The sequence below is a fragment of the Callorhinchus milii genome, unplaced genomic scaffold (assembly GCF_018977255.1).
Source record: "Callorhinchus milii isolate IMCB2004 unplaced genomic scaffold, IMCB_Cmil_1.0 Scaffold19, whole genome shotgun sequence".
NCBI lineage: Eukaryota > Metazoa > Chordata > Chondrichthyes > Chimaeriformes > Callorhinchidae > Callorhinchus > Callorhinchus milii.
Window position 1 is genome coordinate 10,782,105 of NW_024704760.1, and position 8,543 is coordinate 10,790,647.

An 8,543-nucleotide genomic window follows, 5' to 3' on the forward strand; every position below is an offset into this window, starting at 1 on the left:
CACAGGCATGAAGAATACGGGGGCTAGGGGTGGCACAGAGCGGGGAGAGGGGGGTGGGCACTCATTGTGTTATCCATCAGGTTCCCTAACTGGAGGACAAGACCAAGCAGCCTGCAGGGAAGCTGTTAAATGTAGTGACTGGTTTTGTGGGCAAAAATGGAAGCCAGCAAAATCCCACAAACCCCTCCCACTCAGGTGAATAACCCAACAATCTGGAGAACAGGAGGCTGGGACACTGGCCGGGGAAATAATAATAATAATCCTTGCATTTGATATAGTGCCTTATCACATCATTGAGACATCAACACTTCACAGAATATACTGATATCAACAACAAAATTACATTTACAGAGCGCCTTTCATGTCGGAAAGACATCCGAAGACGCTGGACAGGGGTTGGGACCCAAGCATGGGGGAGGGGTGGGATAGGGGTGAGGGAAGGCAGAGAGGTGGGGAGGGCGACCAAAGGCACGATCGAAGAGAAGGGTCTTGAGACCGGCCTTGAAAGAGGCAAGGGAGGAAGCAAGGCGAAGGGACAGCAGGATGGAGTTCCAGAGTGTGGGGGCAGAGAGGCTGAAAGCCCGGCCACGATGGTAGGTCGGGTTGGGCGGGAGACATGGAGCAGTAAAGTGAATTGATTATATATTTTGTGGGTGAAACGCGGCTGCCAATTACGCACAGCACCAGCTCACAAACAGTCGTGGATTCAGTCACCAAATTATTATTTGTGGAGAGGGATTATTACCCCGGGAAAACGATCTGCCAATTAACTAAGAACCGGGTTCCTACTTACTGCTGGTAAATAACAGCATGTGGAATAAAGAAACTTACCTATGGTTTTGACCCGCCTGGGAATTTAACACTCATCCTCTCGCTTGCGAGGCGCGTGCTCTAACTACTATTGAAAGGAAAATTCTCCTTAACAGTAGCCTGGTGGGATCCTTTAACATCCGTCTGTAGAGCAGGAACCAAGCCAAACATAAGTGTCTGAACATGGACTCTTCTGGTTTAATGCGTATTGTGCGGTTTGACAGCGAATACGACGACTGTGACAGATATTGAACAAATGGGCGACATGCTAGCGAGCGGAGAAGGGAGACAGCGGGAGACCTGGAGCACGGCTGATACGTGTACAAAAGGAATGATGCGTGTGTTAATGGCTATAAATGAGAGTGTGTAATGGATGTCTGGGAACATTGAGCAATTCAAAGCACTCAGCTCAGTGCCACTCAGAAATTCAATAGGCTTCTGTCACCAACTCCCGGTTCAAAATCACTTGAACATTTATTAGAAGCAACTGAAGTTGACCAGCCCGGGCACTGCAATCACTGCCACCTCTCCAAGACAAATCTGTTTGCCTGCCTCAGCCTTGAAAAGAAAATAAATAATTGAGAAGATTCCCAAATAATAATAATAATCCTTATAACTCAATTGTTATATCGGTTGTACGTCTCAAAGCGCTTCACAGGAATTATTGTGAAGTTGAGTGACTGTGTGTTTTGTAGGCAAACACGGCAACCAGTTTGCGCACAGCAATGTCCCACAAACAGCCATGAAGTGAGTGTCCCATTTTATTTGGATGATTGTTGGCCAAGACACCGGGAGAGAGAAACTCCCACCTCTTTTCAAATTGCGCCTCAAGATCTTCAATGTCCACCTGAACAGCTACGGATAGGATCTCGTTTAACATCTCATCCGAAGGTCGACACCTCTGACAAAGCAGCCACCCCCACAGCACTGTACCTGAAACGTCAGCATTGCAAACTCAATCTCCGAAGTGTGGCTCGAATTCACAACCATTTGACTTGGAGGTGAGAGCACGAGCAACTGAGCCAAGCTGATACCTGGGCAGGTCTGATAGCAGAACTGTGCGTCCTCCACCACCAAAACTCCAACTGGGGAGCGAGAGCGAGGAAGACAGTACAGGAGGCCCTCAGTAACATTCGCTGTGATTGCTGGCGGATAATTTATATTGCAGTCCTGCCTCGGAAAGAGAATGAATTGAGATAAAGTGCACCTGCTTCTAATGCATAGACGGCGTTGTGCCACTCTGTACAGTAAACCGTGTGATAGTGGAAAGAGCACACAATGCAACTTCAGACATGGGATTAAAAGATTTAAAAACAGTCATTCTCCATTGCTCAGTTGGTTGGTTTCTTCTAACATAAGAACTTTCATAGGAAGGTCATCGAATAGCTCACAATGATTACAGGAATTACTGTGACATAATAATGCTTATATTTGACACAGCGTCTTCACAAAGCACTTCACAAGATTTAGTGTGAACTGTAGTGACTGTTTACTCTGATGACAAATGCTGCAGCCAATTTGCGCACAGCACCATCCCGCAAAAAGCCATGGAGTGAGTTATCAATTTTATTTGAGGTATTGTCACCCAGGACACTGGGAGAGAGAAATTGCCTTCTCTTTTCCAAATAGTCACAGTCACGTCTTGTGACTGAGGTTTTTGTTGGCAAACAAAGCCAGCATCTTGCACATCGCAAAGTCCCATCAACAGGAGAGCGAGAGAGAGGCATGTGATCAAATTATCCAGGGGATTGTCAGCCAGAACAAGGGGAGAAAATCCCTTCCCTGTTCCATCAGCAAGGTTCCATCTCGGGACCTTTAATGTCCACCTGAACAAGGAGTTATGGGAGTTCCATAATAATAATCCTTGCATTTGATATAACAACAACAACAACAACAAGATTCCATTTATAGAGCGCCTTTCACGTCAGGAGGACGTCCCAAGGCGCTGCACAGTTGGGTCATGACCCGAGCAGGGGGGAAATGGTCAGGGTGAGGGGAGGGAAGGGAGGAGAGAGGAGGGGGGAAATGGTCAGGGTGAGGGGAGGGAAGGGAGGGAGCGAGGAGGGGGAAGAGAGTCGAGAGGGGAGCTGAAGGCTCGGTCAAAGAGAAAGGTTTTGAGACCGGCCTTGAAGGAGGAAAGGGAGGAAGCGGCGAAGGCACTGGGGGATGGAGTTCCAGAGCCTGGGGGCTGAGAGGCTGAAGGCCCGACCACCGATAGTAGAGCGGTTGGGGCGGGGGACGTGGAGCAGACCGGAGCCAGAGGAACGGAGGGTACGGGCAGGTAGGTAGGGGATAGTAGGTTGGAGAGGTAGGAGGGAGCAAGGCCGTGAATGGCCTTGTAGGTGAGGATGAGGATCTTGAAATCAATCCTCTGGGGGATGGGGAGCCAGTGGAGGCGAGCGAGGGTGGGAGTGATGTAGTCACTGGTGCGGGACAGTACACGAGCTGCAGAGTTCTGAATGACCTGCAGTGTGGAGGGAGGGCCGGGAAGGCCGGCGAGGAGAGAGTTCCCATAGTCCAGCCTTGAGGTGACAAAGGCGTGAACCAGGGTTTCAGCGGCGTGAGGGGTGAGGTAGTGCCGTAGTCTGGCGATAGCATCTTATTGCGTTATTGAAACGTCTCAATGCGCTTCACAAAATATACTGTAAAGTGGATTGACTGTAGGTTTTGTGGGAAAAATGTGACAGCCAATTGTGCACAGCAGTGTCCCACAAACAGTCATGGATTGAATGGAGGGATTATTACCCCCGGAAAAGCAATCCGCTAATCGGGTTACTACTTACTGCTAGGTAAGCAGAGGTGTGTGGAGTATGGAAACTTACCTAAGGTTTCGCCCTGCCCCGGGATTCAAACCCAACTCCTCTCGCTTGCGAGGCGAGTGCTCTAACCACTACATTACAGGATCAGATAAAATGGTCACACGCTTCATGGCTTGTTTGTGTGGATGTTGCTGTGAGCAAATCAGCTGCATTGTTCTCCCTCGAACACACTTTACAGAGTTATTGTTGTATGACAGTGGAGCTATTCAGTTCACTGGATCAATCTTTTCTTCCCCGGGAGCAAAATAGTGGCTGTCACCAGTGGGAATGTGCCGCACAGATGTGCCGCACAGTGGAAACCTCAGTGTAGCTGCTAAATATTAATGGCTTCCTGCTCCCTGTGAGGAACAGGGAAGGAACATGTGCTCCCAGAGAACTGAAGCCCAAAATTAATTCTCCGAGTCCAGTCATTTGAGTGACGGATGAGCCCGCAGAGAGACAGCAAGTCGGTAACAGCCGTTACTCTCGCTCCTGCTCATTGCAGGGTCACAGGACATCGCTTTGCAGATAGTCCTCATCCTTGTCACTTGCTAAAGCAAGTGGAGTCCTGTAGCTAACTGGTCAGAGCACTCACCTCGCAAGTGAAATGTCCTGGATTTGATTCTCGAGCAGGACGAAATGTTGGGCAACTTTCCTTACTCTACTCGTCTCTGTTTACGAGCAGTAATAGGAACTCCATTATTAGCCAATTAACAATTGGAAATTAGCTTTTCCGGGGGTAATAGTCCCTTCGAAAAAAAATTTCTTACGATAATAATTTGGCCACTCAATCCACGACTGCTGTGCGCAATTGACTGCCGTGTTTCGCCCACAAAATACACAGTCAATTCACTTTCATTGCATCCTGTGAAGCGCTTTGAGACGCCTCGAAGACGTGAAAAGCGTTATATCAAATGCAAGTTTATTATAAATGTAACCATCGTACACAGTGGCCTAAACACCAGAAGCTCAACGATCTCGTTCTGCCGTTACTTAGTGTTATATTCTTGGAATTAGCAAAAGCAATTATACAGTGAGCTGAAGTGGACAGCTTCACACAAAGCTATGATCTCTCGGCGATTCCTAATTACCCGACGCAATTCAATCTCAGTTAAGAAAATTGCCTTCCGTAATGATCAGCCGCGAATGTCTGACTCAAGGCTAATTAACCCCTCGCTTTTCACTCCATTCCCATTAGAAGCGGTGCTTTCCTTCATTTGACACAGAAGTGAGAGAGCTAATGAGGACGAGGAGGTGAGCAGGTGGTCAAGTGAGGTCGCTGTGACTTGCGCAGGCACTGAGCACACAGTCGGGCAGAGCAATCGGTTCAGAGGGTAAAGCTCTTTGGCCAAGTGTTCGCTAAACACTAACACTCTTACCTCTTACCTCTAAAGGCAGAAGATTGTGGGTTCGAGCCCCGCGTCACTCTCTATTTGCAGTACTGTCAGAGGGTGGGCGGATGTCTCAAAGCACTTTAAAAATAATAAGAGTAATAATTCTTGGGTACAATATGGCGCCTCATCACGATGTTGAGACGTCTCAAAGTGCTTCACAGGATATACTGTAAAGTGGATTAACTGTGTATTGGCTGTGAAACTCGCCAGACAGGAATGTTCCATAGACAACCATGAAATGAACGACCAATTTTATTTAGGGGATTGTTAGCCAGGACACTGGGGGAAGAGAGAGAAATCCCCTTCACTTTTCGAATAGCACCACGGGATCTTTAACATCCACCTGAACAGGCAGACGGGAACTCGGTTTAACATCTGAGCCGGAGGACGGCACCTTCGACAATGCAGCATTCCCCCAGCACTGCACTGGAGTGTTAGCCAAGATTGTGAGCTCAAAGACCACATTAACCTGCTCTTTGGGTGGATGTTAAAGATTCCGGTGACACTATTCAAAAAAGAAAATGGAGTTTCTCCCTGTGCCCTGGTCAACAAACCTCCAGGTTAGCCTCCACCACAAAACGCCTGCTGTATTTGCCACAGTCACTACACTTGGCAGTGATTACTGCAAAGTGATGGAGGGCGGGGTATTATCGATAAAACCACTTGTGGAGTCCTGCAGGGTTTCGCTGATAGCACTCGGTTTGATTCCCAGGCAGGGCAAAATGTTAGGCAAGTTTCCTTACTCTGCACCCCTCTATTAACCCAGCAATAAATAGGAATCTGGTTGTTAGTCGATTGGCAGATTGCTTTACTGGGAGTAATAAACCTCTCAAAAAAAATTGTTAAAAAAACTAATAATTTGGTCACTCAATCCGTGACAGCTTGTGGGACATTGTGGTGTGCAATTGGTTTCCCCAACCTATTCCCAAATTCCTCTATTTACCGTGGGCCGTACTCCGCACCCCAAAGATTAAAATCAAGTGATCCTAAAATTCCCTCCCTCAACCCTTAGTCCTAATATTTCATCCCACACGTAAAGGCCTTTGTCACCAAGCAATTTCCAGTAAATGGCGGCATTTGGGGTAAATTATTCCGCCCATTATCTGCCGCAATTTATTGTCAGTGACAGTCACCATCCACTGCCTCCTCCGCAGAACAATAAGAAACTCATTCACACCTGCACCGCCTGGGTTTGTACTGACTCCCTGCAGCAGTGAGTGGCTGTTAGTACTGAGAGCTGTGAATGCCTCTGGTATTGTGGGAAGAGTCGCTCTTAACTGATAGGAAGCCAGAGCGAGTGATTACAGATCCCCCTCACTGCCCAACGTGACTCGTACCATTACTGAAGGAGACAGATGAGCTTTGTTCAGTTTGTCACGGTCTTTTCTATTCTATTCGGGGAGCTTTAAAGACCGGATCTTTTACTTATTGATCAAAGATCGGTTCAGATGACGAAGGCCCTTCAGCCCATCTGATCTTATCCCTCCAGAACACCCACTTGACTGTCCCTCCATCACAGCATCCAGCTGTTTCTTAAATGAGTCCCAGACCAAGTGTCCTGGCCTCAACCCTACCCCTTCCTGACAACCTGGGACGTCCTCCCAACGCGAAAGGTGCTATACAAAGTAATTTATTATTGTTAAATACCCTTTGACTAAAGAAACACTTCCTGGTGTCTGTCCTGAACTTGCTCTTCACACCCTGAACCAATGCCCTCTTGTCCTACTTGTCTTGGTGACTCTTGGTGTATTGCTCTGGGTACGCTTTCTCAATCCTATTCCACACCCTCATCGCTCATCCCACCGACCCTGGGATCATGAGAACCAAGGTGAAGACAAGGGTCCACAATCTACAGGATTGCTGGCCAGACCAGGACACTGGGAGAAACTCACTTCTCTTTTCCAATCAATGTCACAGGATCTTCCACAGGCAATCTCAGGTTAACTCATCTGAAAGACAGTACCTTCCCCTGCAATATCAGTCAGCCTAGATTTTGAGCTCAATGCCTGAACGTAGGACCCAAACCCAGCATACCTTGTGGAGTCCTGGCGCTTAGTGGTTAGAGCACTCGCCTCACCTCACAAGAGCGAGGACCTGGAGGGCGAAACCTTAGTCAAGTTTCTGTACTTGACACGTCTCTGTTTACCTAGCTGTTAGTAGGAAGCCGGTTGTTAGTTGATTAGCGGAACACTTTCCGGAGGTAATAATCCCTCCCCCCCCCACCCAGAAAAATTGGTCACTCAATCCACGACTGTTTGTGGGATACTGCTGTGCACAATTGGCTGCTGCGTTTCACCCATAAAAATATAATCTACTTTACAATATATTCTATGAAGCGCTTTGAGACGTTTCAATAACATGATGTGGCACTATATCAAATCCAAGGATTATTATTATTATTACCATTATCTGACCCAGATAATAAGCTCCCAGCCTGCCTCAGTCAGTCACACATTTGCGTCTGGGACGGACTAGTGGATTCAGAAATCCACAGGGCCTAATTCTCTCTTGCTTTCAGCACTCAACAAGTGATGGCACAGCCAATGAACAGGTTGTCTGAGCATTCAATTGTGCAGCTATCAATGTCTTTGTCTTAGGACCTATGCCTAACTCTCCACTCCAGATAACTGAGCCCTTTTCCCTTGGAGTGACAAGTTATCAGAAGTTTACTGTATTATGATGATGGTTACCTAGCAGTAAGTAGGAACCCGGTTGTTAGTCGATTGGCGATCACTTTTCTGGGGGTAATAATCCGTCCCCCAAAATAATAATATTAATTGGATCACTCAATCCACGACTGTTTGTGGGACGCTGCTGTGCGCAATTGGCTGCCGCGTTTCACCCACAAAATACACAGTCAATTAACTTTACAGTGTATTCTGCGAAGTGCTTTGGAATGTCTCGAAGACGTGATATGCGCTAAATCAAATGGAAGGATTATTCTGAAATTCTGACCCTGTGCACTAGAGGGCGCTGTGCACTTACCTTTCTCGGGTTGGCCGGTGAGTTGGCCCAGTTGGAGGGGGCGGAGGAGGGAAGGAGCTGGGACCGAGACAATGTGGTTGGACAGCACCGCAGGGAACGATACACCCTGACCATTGCAGTCAAGCTCAAAACTACAATCATTACATCTCACTTCAAGTGGCCACAGATCGATCGGAGTCTATCAAATGTGTGTTTCTAATCAATAATAATTGCGTTTCTAAAGTGACGCTTTAGAGACGCAATTATGAGATGAGATGCTTTTCTTCCAAAATCCCAACAATGTAGGACTATCCTGGCACTGTCAGTCACACCTTCCCAACCCGCTATCACAAAGGTCTGATCTGCTCACTCATATAGGAGCCCGTATTTTGGTCAACCGGGTGTCTAATACATGCGGAAACCCATTATTAATAGTCTCCAAACTACGGAAATTCTCATGTCTGGAATGGAATGTGCACTCTCTCTCTCGCTCCCTGGAAGGACGTACCCTGCTCACCTAATTCAGGAGAGTATTAAGCACATGTCAGCAAGAACCAAGGCTTGAGGACCCCAGAGT